General features: G+C 44.9%; 1 protein-coding gene across 6 annotated transcripts in view; it reads right to left on the bottom strand.

Moving 5' to 3' along the window:
• MGAT5 (alpha-1,6-mannosylglycoprotein 6-beta-N-acetylglucosaminyltransferase) overlaps positions 1-17,627 on the bottom strand; it is a 337,157-nt gene that overhangs the window by 45,428 nt on the left and 274,102 nt on the right. The gene's annotated exons all lie outside the window — the stretch shown is intronic.

A 17,627-nucleotide genomic window follows, 5' to 3' on the forward strand; every position in this document is an offset into this window, starting at 1 on the left:
TAGCAGTATATTACTGAATACCAATGATAGCTCAAGGCCAACTGTCTTGTTTTTTTATCTTTTTAAAGTTTATTTATTTTGAGAGGGGGAAAGAGAGAGAGAAGGAAAGAGAGAGGGAGGGAGGGAGGGAGCACGAGTGGGGATGCGCAGAGAGAGGGAGAGAGAATCTTAGCAGGCTCCATGCTGTCAGTGCCTGATGCAGGATTTGAACCCGCAAACTGTGAGATCATGACCTGAGCTGAAACCAAGAATTGGAGGCTTAGCCAACTGAGCCACCCAGGTGTGTCTCAAGGCCAAGAGTTTTAAAGTATTATCCTCACTTTGTAAATTATCAGGGACCCAACACTTTGCATTTGGCTCCTCTGCCTTACGGAGGAGGATGTTTGGGGAAGGAAAGCCCAGAGAAGGCAGTCAGTTGGGCTGAAATATTTAGCTGGAGATGCTAAGCTGTCCCTGAGGAATGCAAACATCCCAAGCTCTTGCCAGCATTTCTAGTTATGATTAACGCATGTTGTCAGAACTGGATCCCACCTACTTCGGACCGGGGGGAAGATGAGAGTTTCCCACAATATACATTGATTGGCTCGGTAGCTGGACAGATCATGAGAATAGCCAGGTAGACAAAAATGTAAAAAAGACTAAATGTAAACTTTGATGAACCCTGAAACATTCAAAAGTAGTTTTATTTTTATTAGAAGCAAAACAAAACCTCTTTTCTGTACTGAATTTCGAGGCACATTTTCTAAATCAAAACCACCTGTGAGGCAGAAGTGACTTTCCCTTCCTCTTCACATTTCCGTGTGACTAAGAAGCACAGGCTGGATTTGGTAGGTTGCTTTTTTTTTTTTTTTTTTAATTTGAAAAATTCAAGTTCTGTAATGTTTTCCAGTTGTATAAAAGTGGGACAAGCTTTTTTTTCCCTCATTCTAAGCCCGTTTTCACACACTCCAGGAAAATGTATTAATAGCCAGTTTTATGAGTAAAGACTGCAAGGGATGTAGGCATGTGGCATCAGCAGCCACAGAGCTTGGAGACAGGCAAGGGGCTCTCATGGGGGGAGGGAAGCAGCACTTTTCTGCCTCCCCACAAAGTTCTGAGCTGGATTCAGGGTCTGCCCTCTGCCAGGCACTGCCCTGGTAGAGAAGATCACAAAGGACGCTCAATTTTGTGAGACACATGTCTCAAACCCATTATCAAAAGTCTTCATGGCTGGAAAAACAAATCTAGTTCCCATTCTCTATTTTATGCACCAAGATGATTTTGTTCAGAATCAACCGAGTCCATGCCTGCCCCCTAACGTACAAAGAAAATGAACACGTGGACTGAAAGTTTAATTTTCATGCCATGTTTAGTATGGCTAGAAGATACTAAATTTATCACTTCAGAGATGTACACCCTTGAATTAATGCAGAGGTGACTAGAAACAGTTTTATAAACTATGGCTTCCTATTTGTAGGCTGAAACAAATTTAAGATCACCTTGCTGATATAAATTACTTTGAGGGGTTCTATCATACAGTTCTTGTGCCACATGTACCTGGTAACTCCTGTCCCCACAAAACCCCTTCTCAGGGATCCCAACCTCATCCACAGCCCCTGGTAGGTGGGGACAAAATCTGGTGACCCTGCCCCCTGACACTGCTGACCAGCCCAGGGTGGGGTGTGCCTGACCCAAGGGGGACCCATCTCTAGGCTAGGCAGGAGCCTGGGGCAGTGTGGCCAGGCTCAGGAGGAGAAGCTGAGCCAATAGGAGCCTCTCTCAGGAGCTCAGAGTCTTGTACACAGAGAGATCACTGCCAGATGGCTGTGGGCTATAGAGCCAAAAGGTCACTCAGTGCTGGAGTCTGGGTAATTATGATCCAGATACAAGTTCTGAGGAAGCCAGCCGCCAGTTTTGGGGGGTGGAAGTAGAAAGAGAACCAGATGAGAGCTGAAAGGAGGAAAGGGGAAGACTGAGCCAGACAGTTGGTAATAATAGGGACCTAGACATCACCCCTCTAAGCATGACACAGAGAGAGAGCAAGAGAGGGATAGGAGGAGGAAAGGAGATGATGAGATAGAGTGAGAAAAGAAAACAGACCCAGAACAGAGAAAACCCGGTCCCACTCCATCCACAGCTGTTCCCTATCCTAAATTTCCCAGATCTTTCTGGATTCTTCCAGTAATAATAACAGCAGCTGCCCAAACGTATCCCCACCCCACAGTTTGCTTGAGCTACTTTGGGTGGATTCTTATCATCCAAAAGGAGGCCGGTCAGGACATCTTGCTGGGCTTTTGTTCAGGGATTGGGCAGGCCAGGCCTCTCTCCTTTAAGCAAAAAGAGACAGTTCCTTGTGAAAAGCCAGCTGCTAACTAGTGAAGATAGACCAAAGGCCCATGAACTAGGTCTGGCCAGCAGGTGACAAAGAGTGAATGGCCCACTTGGTTCCTGTCCTGGAGAATCCTCACTGCAGACAGACACACGCAAGACTGGGATTCCTGGACCGAATGCCTGGGGAGTGAACAATATATAGGATACAACACATGTATCACCATCAATCCCAGAAGAGTTTGGGCCTCCTTGAAACACAACAAGGGGACAAGCTCAGAAGCATGTGCAGGGGCTAATAATAAAGTCTGTGAATTTATTAACATTAAGGCCAGGTCAAATCAGAAAGGAGAAATTACCTTCAGAGAGGATTTAAGTGATTTCAGGAATGAGAACAAAATCAAACAGGTTATCAGAGGAAAACAAATGTTTCCAACAGAACTCTAAGCTTTGAAGCTGACCTGACAGCTAGGTGATTCACCTCAGGCCTCTTGTTGCCGCCTGTCAAGAGTTGCGCAGAAATGTGCTGAGGGTGAATCACGCCATGGGCTCCAGGTAAAGGTGCAGGGGAGCCGCTCACACCAAGCAGCCTCCCTGCCCAAAGGTAATGCTTGCTCACTGGATGCCAAAGGGGCCCGAAGAGCCAACGCCAGCTTAGGACTGTTGCCGGAATTTCAGGTTCAAATATCTAACTGCCTCCTAACCCTGGCGGTCTTGATGTACTGCAGGCATTTCCAACTCAACAGGGCCAAAAGGTAAGCCGTCCCCCAAGGTTCCCTGACCAGCATCCCCCTGTGTGCTCTTGATCTCAGGATGGCCATTAATGTGCACCAGATTCATTAAGTACCTGCACTAGAATCACCACTGTCACTCGACACATCAAATTTGTCTCCTCCTTTCAAGGCCTTGATCCTTGCTCACCTGGATTGTGCCAGGATTCATACGACTGGTATCCTCACACGTCTCCCTGGGGGCTCACAAAGGCAATGCACCTTGTCCAAGATTTTTACAAGGGAGCAGCAGCTCTGGGACGGAGCCCCAAACAATGTGTATGGCTCAACATCACTTATTAACCACATAAAGCGATATTCTGCATACGGACAATGTTCGCACATATGGATGTTTGTAGTGTAGTATGCATGGGGATGACAGACTCCAACTTCCGGATACAGATTACTGAGGAGGTAGGGAGGTGGACAGAGCTTCAGTGATATTTGTAATTTATAACTTCTCTGTTAAAAATCACAAAATACTGGTGCGCTTGGGTGGGTCGGTTGGTTAAGCGTCTGACTCTTGATCTGGGCTCAGGTTATGATCTCACGGATTGAGCCCAGCATCAAGCCTGGCACTGACAGCTCAGAGCCTGCTTGGGATTCCCTCTCTCCCTTTCTCTCTGCCTCTCCCCCACTTGTGTATGCTCTCTAAAAAACATTTTTTTAAAAATCGCAAAATATTAACATCTATAAATCTGGGGGTGGGTATGTGATATATTAGATAATTAAAATAGAAAAAATTTAAATACATGCAATCAAGAAAATACAGAAACCAGTCTGTACGACTTCAAAGTCTGCACCATTTCCATGTCACTGGAAGACTCAGTTCTTGCCAGGAAGAGGTTCAAGGGATCTTCTTCTCTGTTTGATGTACATCGCTAACTTTTGTGTTTAAGACATAGGGTGCTGATGTTTCTTAAATTAAGCATGGCCCTACCTGCCTTTCCCAACACACAGGAAGGGCAAAAATCCAGAGGGAGATGTGTAGGGGTGCAGATGTTTTCCAGCATGTCCCTCCCTTCCCTTATTTTGGATATCCAAGCCCAGGAAGAAGGTACTACCATGGAACTGACTGTCCTGTTGATCCAAGAACTAGATTCGGATCACTCCCTAGAAAGCTTTCCATCTCTGACCTAAAAGACCAAGGTCAAAGAAAATTATTTACTCCCCAAACCCTATCACTTACAAATTACTGAGATGCAGTCACAAGCATCCTGTACTGAATATCACACTGCGGTGGGCCGCCGCCCCTCTCGGGGGGCTGAGAGAAACATGTCCAGAAATGTCTCCAGTCCCAGCTGAGCAACTTGAAGCCCAAGAACTCTGTCAGCCACTAGTTCAATTTAAATTCCCATTAAAAACAACCAATCAAACCTATTAAAAGTCAAATCTACTTAAAATCATTTGGAAGAAGGGGGAAGGGGAGATGCAAAGGACACGGAGTGAACACACTGGAGCAAAGGAATAGTGTTTTCAGTGTGTCTGTGGCTGGAGGCAGGTGCATTTTCAAAACTGGTCATAAGATATTCAGAGCTTGAAAAGAGAGCTTTAGGAAAGCAGTTCAATCTAAAGCAATACATGTGCCATTCTGCAGCAGGGGGAGAGGCAGACAGTACAAGTGTAGAATCAAGAGCGCTTTCCTTTTCTAGCCAGTGAATTAGGGGTACAGGAATGTGCTTTGGCAAATGTCAGTACTCTGAACTTTTGGTTGCAGTGATATCATATACTCTTCTCCCCAGCAATACCCCTGCTCTCCAATGCAGGCATATCCATCCTTTCTCCTGGCCTCTAACTCCCCTCATCCACATGGTAACCTTGTGACCTGTCATTATAAAAGAAAATAATTATACAATGGGACGCCTGGGTGACTTAGTTGGTTGAACGTCTGACTCTTGATTTCGGTTCAGGTCATGATCACAAGGTCATGGGGCTTCACGCTTAGCCTACTTGAGATTCTCTCTATCCCTCTACCATCTCCCCTGCTGGTACGTGTGTGCTCTCTCAAAAAAAAAATGAATAAACTAAAAATTAAAAAACTATTATACAGCCCTGCCCAGAGTTCGTTGGTCCAAGGAAAGCACCTGGTAAGTGCCTAGCTAGTGGCGTCCTCCCAGGAAGAGATGATGAGTATGGAAGAGCCAGGCCCTCTGCAGTGGGCTGCAAAGCCACATTGCTAGAGCCAGCACATGGAGGTCAAGGTCCAGACAGAGAAAAATTAAGTCCTCACTCAGAGAAGGTCAAATGTGAGAGAGTGAGTGTTCTGGCAGGGTCTTGAACCTCAGTTCCAGTCATGTTTCAGATGCATCCCTGCCGTTCTCTGGGTACCCAGAGTCAGGCAATCCCTGCTGTGGCCAAAGCCAGGAAAGCTGGGCTTCTACCATTTTAGCAGTAAGAGTCCCGACCAGTACACTGAGACTGGATTTTTATTTTGACCGTTATGAATTTTTAATCATTTTAAATGCAGTAGCCTCCATTTCCTCCCCTACAAATACAGAAAATGGTTTATTCCTTGGTTTTATGAATATATAATGATCAACCATATACTTTAAGAAATGCAAGTCCAGGGGCGCCCGGGTGGCTCAGTCGGTTGAGCATCCTACTTCGGCTCAGGTCATGATCTCACAGTTTTGTGGGTTCGAGCCCCATGTTGGGCTCTATGCTGACAGCTCGGAGCCTGGAGCCTGCTTCTGATTCTGTGTCTCCCTCTCTTTCTGCCCCTCCCCTGTTTGTGCTCTGATTCACTCTCTCAAAAATAAACATTAAAAAAAAATAGTAAAAAAAATGTGTAAGAAACCCCAGTCCATACAGTATTCCTTGCCCCAAACTACCCCAGAAACCCTGTACTAACTACTACGGTGACGAAACTCCTTGAAAGCTTGGGGTTGGACTGGTTCATTTTACTGAACCAAGATCTTTTGAGTCTTTCTCTACATGGGCCTCCTGCATTCACAGCATCTATCTGCTCCTCCTTGAATAATGACAGCCTCTGAGGTGAGCTCCTTGTCTAAATGGTGGTGCACACTTATGAGCCTTCTCAGATTCCCCTTACTGCCTACTCTACTTTTTCACTCAGTCGGTGCTCACGCTACCGACGCTGCCCTGTGCATTCAGACAGGACAGAAGCTACACTGTGAGATGCAGTGGGGGATCGTGGGGCCTGCTATGCTGAAGAGCATCCCAGAAGGACAGGGCCACTAGTTTCCTGGGAGGTGAGCCAGGGACAATGAGAATACAGAAGGGGGCAGGGCAAATAAAACTCCCCTCTTTCTCTCTTCTGCAGACTATACCAAAGTAGAGTTCTTCTCTGCAAACCTTCCAGGAGCGCAGAGCGCCCAGGGACCACGCTTCAATGTCTGTTCAGCAGGAGCCAACATGGCTGTCCGCTCCATCTTATCCCCATGAGCTTCTCCTGGCCTCGCTTCCCTCCTCCTCCACTCCTACAGCCTCTGGCCTTGCACCTCCCTCCCCAGTAAGGAATAATACTTGCATCTGCCTCAGGCCTTTTTTCTAGAGGCCCTGGGCTAAGACCTTAAGCCCCCAACCCCTCAATTTACTGTCCTCAGGGCTAGTTTCCAAAAATGAAGATTTAGTTCCCCTATATGAAGTCTTGAAAGGCTCTTCATGGCAGTGAAAGATCAGCTTCTCAGCTATGCACACAGGCCCTTCACAATGTGGGCTTCTCCAAGCTTTCTAGCTTCATCTCCTGTTATTTCCTCTTTTCCTTTGTGTCAGGTCTACCTACGTTTGGCTCAGTCTTTGCTCCCAAACCTCTTCTGCTCTCCTGCATACATATCACCTGCCACTGCCTCGGCCTGAAACCCCCTTTCTTCTGGCCTCCTTTTCTCTCCTGGACTCCTCCCTATTCATCCTCTGCAAGATGGCAATCCCTGGGCTCACCCAGGTGAAGTTAGCTGCTACCTCTTCTGTGTCTTTAGTACTGTTAAATTAATGAAACAAGGAGGCCATTAGACTGAGGTGGCTCGAATGCCACGGTGGCCTACATAAGCTGAGCTGGCAAATGCCTCAAGGTTATGAAATAAAAACGCTGGAGACAACCAATCACAAACAGCCAACAAAGCTGTAAGCCATAGCCAATGAGATAATTTCCTTTCTCTGCTTCGTACCTCCTCTACGTAAGTCTTTCCCCAGCTACTGTCAGGGAAGTGCTCCTAACTGCATCAGGTTTGGAGCTGCCTGACTTTGATTTTTCTTCCAATAAACTCTTAACCTTTTTAATGTGCCTCAGTTTATCTTTTTAACAGTCACTTCCTGCTTGGCCTCTTTGGGCTGCTTTATCATTGTCTTCCCACCCAACAGGACTGTGAACTTCTCAAGGGCAGACACTGAAGACTCAGTGTGCAGAGGCCTGGCACAGAGCAGGAGCTCAGGAAGCAAGTACTGGCTGTATGAGAACACAGAGAGGACACACCGAGCACAATATTATTAATGGATCTCAGACTTAACTCTGCCACTCGGTCCTGCCCACCTTCCCACCCTGCCTCAGAAGCCAGATTCTTCTTTCTGCAACAAAACCTTCTCCCAGCAAATGAGCTTAAGGTCCATGACTTTACCTAAGGGTGTATTTTAATGAAAATAAAATGAGAGGTACAAACCACACAAGCTGTATTTCAGAGTCGAGCTGTCTTCCTTATAACCTAGCTCTCTCAGGAGTTTTGAGGTAGAAAGACAGGAGGGAGGAAGAGACGGAGACATTAAATAAAATAAAATAAAATAAAATAAAATAAAATAAAATAAAATAAAATAAAATAAAATAAAATAAAATAAAATAAAAAAACAGAACCCTACCTCATCAGCCTGTTCTGAAGTCTAAAATTCAACAAGGATGAACAATTCTTTTATTCCAAGATTAGAAGTTCTAAAATGCAAACCTGTGAATTTCAGCAGTGAAGTAGAAACAATTTACATTATAGAATAATTAGATGTTACAGTCCTTGGCTCATTTATTGCAAGTAACCACCCAAGGTTAAGGTGTGTATTGGGTGTGTGTGTTGGGGAGGGGTGGTCCTTGCTAAGTCTCAGTCATGCCTCCTAGAAGTCTGGAAGTCTCTGGGAAGCTAAGATTCTACAAACCTACCACCCTTGACCCCGTCTCTCTAAATCCTTACCTTTCCAGGAGAAAGGATGATGTTTAATAATTATAGTGGGAATAATAAGGGGAACCTTGCACTCTTGTCTCCAGCCTGGACTGTGGCCCACCTACGAGCCCATGGGCAAAACAAAAAGAAGGGAATTTTCTTCCTTTCACTGTGCCAGGCTCCACACTTATTCTTGACTGGGCCTCATGTGGCATAAATTACAACTCATCCAGGGCAATGGGCGAGTAGTTGCATGTAAGCTGCACTCTGTAAGTATGATACCAGTGGTTCTAGAACCTACCTACCTCAGAGTTTTGGGTGGAGGATAAAGAATGGATGTGGAATGAGGGAAAGGGAAGACTATATTCACCAGTCCTTGACTTACTCTCTACTGTCTGTTTAGGTGAACATTTTGGTGTTTGACCTAAAGAGATGCTGAGATTTGAGAAATTTCTCAGAAGAAATTTAGACTTCTGTGGCTGAATGGGTAATGTGCAAAGAGCCATCAGCCCTGTTTTTGCTGATGGAATGAGGAATATGGGATAATATCATTTTCCAATTATATTAGACACCTTTTATATGTGCTGAGCTAGAATTGGGAATACAATGTACATGAAAGCTGTTTAAATATATACCTTTATTTAAAAATATATGGTGCTCACACTACCCCCACACCATAAAAAGGGACAAACTAGAAATGAGTCCCAAGATGGCTAAAGCCTTCGCCTCCCAGCCCAACTGGAACCCAAGCCCGCCCCACCCCCAGACCTTTCTGTCTGAACCCATTGATTTGCTGGCACACTTCCCCATTTTCCCAGCACTTTCAGGTTTCAGGGATCTCTGCCTCAGCACGAGAGCTTTCTGCAATTTAACAAATGCCTCTTAAAGGGCTCTGGGGACCTGCCAGCCAGTTTGTGAAAACAATCAACTCTCCTTTCTACTATGGGAAGGGCAGGAGGTCTTCAAATTGTAAAGCTGGCTTCCCTCACATCCCCTCCCCCCCATGCAAATGCAGTCACTAAGGGATAATGATGCCCCTTACTCTGCTCTGATTGCTAAGGCCAAGAGCAACAAAGCCCACCAGCTATGCTACTGTGCTCAGAAAACAGGCTGATGGGTTGAAAACAGACCCTGCCACCCCTCCAGGTGTCAAAATGGAGGGAAAAGAAAACCAAGAGGTGGCCTTGGCAAAACTGAACTTGATTTTTTTTTTTTTTTTAAATAGAGCGTGCATGGGGTCAGTGAATTGTAGACTGAACGGAGGTGACCCAGGAGTCTCATCCACTGCTGACAGAGTGGAGGAGAGGCGGTCCTGGTGGGTTTAGACCAGAGCCCAACAACCAGATGTGGTCTAAAAGCAGAGGACAAGTGGCCACTTGGTGGGACTGTCCTGTGTGTCTTCAGGGAAGGATTCAAAGAATCACGTTCACACCGGTAGGCGGTGTAACAGGTGTGAACCTGGGCCTTCTCCTGCCAATTAAGTTGAGGTCCCAAAGGCCAGCAACCAAACAACAGGTACCAAGTACTCAAAGTACCACCACCCTGAAGGGGAGGAGGGAGGTCATCCCTGGGAAGCTGTTGGCTGGTTTCCCTTCTCTACCTAAGCAGGTGAGCAAGGTTCTAGAGGACCACTCAGAGAGCCTCACATGCATCCCTGGGCACTTCTGGGGTACACAGATTAGTGCCAGACCCAAGCTTTGAAATGCCTCATGGTTGGAGCCTGGAGCTGGGAGGATGCCCTCCAGGAGGAGTCAGCAATGGCCAGAGCTCCCAGGGTTTCTCAAAGGAATGGATAATGGTTTCCCTTGGTGCAGGTGTGGACCACACAGAGTGGTGCCCAGCTGGATCCTATGGGGAAGGGCTCTGTTCGAGGAGGCGGCACTGGGAGGATGGGCTGCTGGAAACAGCCTTGGGAGGGTGCCATAAGTCCATCTCAGGCTTCTCAGGCAAAGCAGCACTTAGAAGCAGAAGGAAAGGAGCTTAACTTGAGATGATGTTCAAAGTTTCCACTACTAAATCAGAGTAGGTATTTTAATTACTGCACTTGGATGATTCTTAAAACTAAAAGTAACAGAGTTTTGTTTTTTTTTTTAATTATTAATTGCGAGTTTTATAGGACTTGCCCAAAACTGCATCCAAGGGGCAAAAAAGACTTGTGCAATTCAAGAGAGAAAAAAAGTTGTTTCATGTTTGAATTCGACAGAATCCCACTCTTTCAACTTAATGTTTACATATATGAGATGATCTTAGGTAGAGCACAGATAAAAATTCTTAATTTTAATAGTTGTAAGCCTATTAAATATGGCTTAGAAAAACACACCCATGGCGTTTCATGTTTATTAACTCTTTAGGAAAAAGCTAAAATAACTATTTTCAAAATGAGTCCATTAAAAATACTAAGTAATTAATAGTCCAGGTGGGGTATGCATGTAACAAGTCTGGATTTGGTGTGGATGACTTTAGTTTGGAACCTAATGCTTAAAAGAAGTGTGTGATAGAGAGCCTCACTTCACTAAGAGGTGGGGAAAGGCCACATTCTGTCATCCTTCCAACCACACTGGTGGCAAGATCATGGCAGGGGACTCAGGTCACTCCCTTTATCAGACAGCAGGACAGAGAAGGGCAAGAGGCACCAGGCAAAATCTGAGCAATAAGGGTGCAGAGAGAGAGAAGAGGTGGGTGGATGGATGGGCCAGAGAGTTTAAAGGAAAAGGTGGTAAACTCCCCTCCCTTAATGTCATCTCACTTTGCAAAAAAATCCAGGGATGGAAAGCTTCCTCATAAACCACACTTTTGCCCCGTGGGAGCTGCCAACTGCATACTCCTCGGCAAACACCGTGCCTGAAGTTCACTCCCCGGGTCTGACCTGGAACGACCTTTTCCCTGGTGAACTTCTCACACTATTTGAAGAAAGTCTTTTTCTTGGGTAAATGTGTGCAAGGCTATTTCAGAGTGAAGTGTGTAGGAGACAGCGGACCGGGCTACAACCTGCAGGTTACCCAGTACTGCTTAGATAAGCCTGGACAACCTGCTTTATCTTTTGCAAGTTCAAGTTCCTCAGCTGTAAAATGAGGGGCTTGTTGATTTAAAGGTCCTTTGAGCCCTAAAGTCCATGATTTTTAAAAGATATTTATTTATTTTTGAGGGAGGGAGAGATAGGAAATCAAGGAGGGAGGGAGGGAGGGAGGGAGGGGGAGAGAGAGAGAGAGAGAGAGAGAGAGAGAACAAGTGGGGGAGGGGCAGAGAGAGAGAGAGAGAGAGAGAGAGAGAGAAAGACACAGAGTCTGAAGCAGGCTCCAGGCTCCAAGCTGTCAGCACACATCCTGACCTGAGCTGAAGTTGGAGGCATAACCAACTGACCAACTGAGCCAACCAGGCACCCTGTCCATGATTTTTAAATTGTGACTTAAAGCACCTTCCTCCATGCCTTCCCAGAGACTACACAGCTAATAGTCTGCAAAGGAAATGAGGCGCAGAGACTGCTGATGGCCACCCAGGTTCCCTCTCCTACCAGCAAACGTGTTCCTGATTGTTTAGTGCTTATTGTTAAGGTGAATAGAAAACTGCCCTCCACTGAAGACAGCCAATGACCTGGAGGGGGGAGGGGTTCCAACTCTGGAACCATCCACTTTCTACCTCCACTTCCCTCAGAATCAGACCCAGGTGGGTCTCCAAGTGAAAATGCATGAAGTGCCTGCACCTGGAGCCTTTGCCGCCCAAAGGGGATCATTTGTTAACACTACTCCTTTAGGTCAAAGATTATTTTCAGTAGTAACCATAAAGTGAATAATGACTGGAAAAGTGGACACCTTGTTTTCTGAACTTTGGATATGTCAATTAAGAATTAAAAAGGATTACCATGTGAAAACAAAAAAGTAAGAGATTATTAATACTTTTTAGTAACTTCAATATACTCTTTTATAAAAGGGGAAAAACCTATCTCTATTTTCATCTCTTCCATCACGTTTTCTATTTTCATTCATGTATTAATAAATTCTGTACATCTGTCACTGACTCTGTCAGAATCCATTCTTCATATATTCATGCTAATGGACAGTACAGCTGTACTTGTCCATCTACCTTATAGTTCATCGCAGAACACTTTTACCAATTTCAAACAATTTCTTTCATATGATGCAAGATACATATACAACACACAAAGTGACAGGCAGGACACATATCTAACCTGGTTAACACTGCATGCTGGGAGGAAAAGTAATTGCTTTCCTGCAATTTCTAGCTTTTCCACAAGTAATTACCTTACAAACAGGAAAAAAAAAAAAAAATAACACTTATGTCCAAAATCACAGTTGGCAGTCCTGAAGGGACACATTTCACATGTAGTGACTAAGGTAGAAATCTGGGAAGTGAGGGGGCAACTAGGAAGAGAAAAGTCATTATGAGCCAGAACCCACCTCCCTGGGGAAGTGCATACTGCGTGCGTTCTAGAGAGAGGGCCCCCCATAGGCCTCACCCTCCTGCGAGGCTCTCCCACCCCAGAATGAGAAGGAAAGCTACAGTCTGCTGAACCCCACACAAAGGACAGGGGTTTATACTCCAGTGAAGTGTTTCTCCGTGGACTGTGCAAAAGCATCGGGGGTGTGGGGGGGTGTGGTGGGTGACTGTGACCAGTTCTATTAATGTGATTCTAAATTAAAAAAAAAAACAAACAAACACCAGGATATCATGTTGTAGAGAAACACAGCAACACATAGTCAGGGACTGAAAAACGTTTCATTTTCTACTTAATTTCCTCTAAGAGAATACAATGATTTGATGCTATGGTAGTATTTGTTCTTCTCTTTGGAGCCCTAATGAGTATAAAAAGCACCTCTTTGGGGGTAATCAGGACAAATGAACAGATTCATACAGATCACAAACGCGCCCTCTGATGCCATCCCAGATCATGAGTGCAAAGTCTGCACGGGAGGGTGACATCTCCGAGGAAGACATAATTTAGTGTGCCAGGAAGTTCTCCTTGTTGGAATGGATATAGCCAGGGTGAACAGCACTGCTTCAAAAAGACGCAGGACTTTCTGGAGATCCTTTTGCTTGGTGGCTCTTACCAGCAGTAGGCATTCAGGGTAAAAACGGTCTTCGAGAATGGATGGCAGGGTTGGGTCACCTGTCACCAATCCTGCTTCATTATTCAGAGTCAGAGAGGAGAGAACTGGTCTCTGCCTGTGGCTGCCTTTCCACCGGCAGGCCAGGCCTCCACCCCTCACCCCCTATCCCCGCATTAATCTGAAGTAATTTGGCTGTTTCTGGGCATCCATCCACATCTGTGTAAATTTCAGTAGGCAGTATGGGTCAAGAATGAAAAGATGTAGGGTTTTATTCTTATACCTGCCCTATTATCTCATTGGAGCATCCACAAAAACAAATGAGATTTTTTTCATTGTTATGTGAAGGGGTCACAGTTACCACCACATTGTCTGATACACACACACACACACACACACACACACACAATCACACACCCCACTCTCCACTGTGCCTCTCCAAGCTCCACCCAGCACTCTGTTATGTCAGAGACAAGGCACAGATCTCAGAGCGTGCAATGTCTTCATGTGCTGTAGGGCAGGCCCTTCACTCCCCAAGGGGTCTTCTGACCTCGACACTGGGCCTCTGACCAAGGGGAGCTCCACCTGTGAGTGGGACAGCACAAGCTCGCTTCTGGTGCTCCTCATCTCTGTCAAGCTAGAGTGCATAAGGGCTGTGCTTGGTAAATTTCCTCTCCAAGGCATTCAGCCCAGTGCCATACCCATTAATACCCACAACTTCATCATGATGGATGTGTCACTTTGTAATAATGTACATAATCTCTCTCCTCAGAATAGGAAGTGTCAACACATCTTTGTTGTAAAGGCTAGGACCTGACATGTGATAAACCAGGCCATTTAAAACACAAGTCTCTCTTGGGCCCCTTCCTTCCTCTGCTCCAATCAAATGGAGAGCAATGTTCTAAATTCCAGGCATAATCTCTCTGCATTTTTTGAGGAAGCCACAGTGTCCAGACTGAAATTCTGATTTTGGCACAGCAGTGAAGGTTCCCTTCAAAGGACAGCTAACCACTGGCCTTTACATGAAAGATTGTTTTTTACGAAGGAAGTGAAAAATACCTCCTTGAAATAAATCACATCTCTTGAAATTTCTTCCCTTCATTCCTGACTTTTTGAAAACATAAAGAGAGCAAAGTAAAAGTGATCAGCTTAATTCATACACATTTGAATCTAAAATGTTGCAAATAAGTGTTTTTAGAAGGAAAAGCAGCTACAGTATCTAATTTAGAAGCAGGAGCTTGAAAACAGACACAACTATGATACACGCGGAAGCAAAGCTGAGGTCTCAAAATCAACTATCATTTTGGAAAATCTCTTTCGTACTTTCCATACACTCTTCTCTCCCACGCAATCAGTACCTTTCCTCCATCTCCTCACATTTCTCAGGCACTGAGCTCTGAAGGTCTTTCCCCAACTCAAATGCCCACCATAACTTGTCCTAGGAAGGTAGGTACAGGGAAAAGGACCAAAGTCAGATCTGGATTTCAGCCTGAGCTCTCCCTCTGTGCCCTTGGGTGAGTGGTTTCACCCACCTGCACCCAGATTCTTCAGGTAATAACCACTCTCCCTTCCAGAGAGGGCCCAAAGATCATAGGAGATGATGTGCATAAGTGGTTCAGGAACTACAAAAGGCTGTGCCATGGTTTAGATCTTCTCAGGACTTCACTTTCTAAACTTTGTGTTCTGTACTAGTCAAGCCTTTCTTCTCTATGCCATGTTCGTGGCTAACTGCTGCTTCCAGTCTTTGTTTTAGAGACTCCTTCCTGCTTAAATGCTGCCTGCCATTGACCATCCCAGGCAGGCCTCCTTTTGAAGTACTCAGAGTGACACTTCTTCTTGACATTTTCCTCAAGCAAATCACGAATAGCATGACCTGTACCCTCCCCCTGTCCTGTCTGCCAAAAGACCCTGAATTCCCCCCTCTGTACTGTCTCCTACCTTGGTCAACACGGATTGAGCTGGGTGTGTGTCCTTACTGTCCTTCATTTCCAAGCTCCTGGGGTGTTTGTGGGGGGGGGGGGCAAGGACCTAGTCCATACACCTCTGATCATTAGTCTAGAAACTAAATGAAACAGGAGTCCAAGAGCAGAGACCTCTAAGGTCTGAAACAAGGCAAAGAGCACAGAAGTCTGAGAGTTGGCCTGATACTGAAGATGTGACATTCGTTCAGTAAGACAAACCATGCAGTGGGTAAGAAGGGGTCCACTCCTGGGGAAGATCTGGGCCCAAATCATTTCATGTTTGAAAGGAACTCTGCAGTGACTGTTCAGCAAAATTCAGTGACCATGGTCCCAGATTCCGGGGTTGAGGGCTTTAATTCTCATAGACTAGAATATACAACATGTGACTTAAATGTGTCCTCTGTGATGGCACAGGCAACTCCGGACAGATACTGGTGGAAACAGAGTACAGTCTTTGGAGAAGTCCTCCCTCTGAAATGGTTATGGGGCCCTGCCATGCGATTCAAAATAAAATTCCATTTCTGCAAACAATAGAAACTTTTATGTTGAAGATAATTAACTTCTTTCCACCTTTTCTGACTATAAAAATTAGCTGAAGCTGAATTTTGCTTTTGGGGTCTGGTTTGTTTGGAGGGTACCAAGTGTTTGCTGGAAACTCACACTCTCCCTGATCTAACTAATCAAGTGGACTGCACAAAGTAACATGCACTGGAAGATTCACCGGGATGGCAGAAAAAAATATGAAAATCTTTGCTTACGGTTTTCAACGTTATTATAATGTACATAATATTATTACAGCACTATACATTTTTTAATAAGTTAATACCCATGGATTGGGAGGTCCTGATCCCCCCCCCTTTTTTTTGCACTGACATGGTTGCCACAATCAAAAACAAACTGAAGACCAAGTGGCAGTATAATCCTGAAGAGAAGCTTGCAAATAATCACTTGTCAACAAAATGGAGTGAACAAATAAAATTCTGTCTGCATCTATTTTTCCTAGAGGGAAGGCTGGGAAAAACCTGATGAAACCACACCAATGCCCCTGTCTTGGTCACCTGTAGTTCCCAATGAGAAAGAGTAATTATAAAAGGGGAGTGACAATTAGCTTTAAAATTCCAGTAGAATGTGGTAAAGGGACAGTGAACATCCTCATTAAAAAGGTTCAGAAGAGGAGGCATTTGGTCTCCTGTGTCCTTGACAGAATTTCTGAGCTCAGGGCTTTGTACTTTCTCCCCCACAGTCACCTAACACCCACTTAGGCAGAAACACAAGTACTCCACATTTATTATCAGAGCAGCTTGCCATATTCCACATTAGTTCTGATCTCAAATTTATTCAGGTCACCTTCACACACCATTAACTAAGTTACCCACCAAGCCATTAGGTACCATATGTGCATGACTGCAGGCCTCAGGGTCTCCAGGAAAAAAAAAAAAAAATTAATCATGGGGGAACCCATCTAGCTGGTAGGTCTTCTAGTTCAGCTGGTAAAGCATATGGAGGTAGTGCAGAGGCCAAGGCTTTACTCTACTTGAAAAAAAAAAAATCACAGTAAGAAAGCTTTCCTTTAAAAAAAGGAGGGACTCTGGAAAAGGCAGGGGGTGCTATCTCAGTGCAGATGTTAGCGAGGTCTTTTCCCCTCAGATGGCTTTTCAGACGTTCCCAAACTTAGCATTTATGATATTTAAATGGGCTAAATTTAAAAGTCAATAAAACATCAGTAAGAATAACTTCAGCAGACTGAGAAACATCAAATATATTTAAATTAAGTGAGTTCATAAAGACACTTAATTAGACTATCACCATTTGCGAGCACTAATGAACTAATGGATGTAGGCAATGAGTCATAATGGCTGAGAACATCAAGGGAAGGAAGAAAAACAGACTTCAGTGTCTCCCAACGTTACTACCCAGCCACACCTATGAAGTGGCCTTGCACAATTACACCTTAATCTGATCAAGCTGTAATATCTTATCTACCCATTAAAGAAATAGGGGAGAGGAGGAGAGTAAACCACACCATGAGTGTGCATTGAGTAAAATTCAGGCTGGGGGAAACTCTATGGGATAAATTGGTTCTTTTAACAGACTCCCATTAAAGGGGAGTTCAGGAACACCCCCAAGCACAGTGTGTGGCTCCTGTTGGCAACCTGATTGAAGAAAATGAACAGAAATTATGAGGCAATCTATGAAATCTGAACACGGGCTGTGTATTCAACAAAGAACTATCAATTATTTTTAGGTGTGATAATGGTATTGCGGTTGATTTTTTTTAAGAGTCCTTGTATTTTAGAGGTACAGGCTGAAATACGTGGGGGTGAAATGATGTCTTGGATTTGCTTTAAAATAATCTGAGGGTGAGGGATACAGAGGAGACAGGAAGAGCTGGGAGTTGATAACTGGTGAAGCTGGATGGGTGCATGG

This window comes from Neofelis nebulosa, chromosome 2 (genome assembly GCF_028018385.1).
Source record: "Neofelis nebulosa isolate mNeoNeb1 chromosome 2, mNeoNeb1.pri, whole genome shotgun sequence".
Classification (NCBI taxonomy): domain Eukaryota; kingdom Metazoa; phylum Chordata; class Mammalia; order Carnivora; family Felidae; genus Neofelis; species Neofelis nebulosa.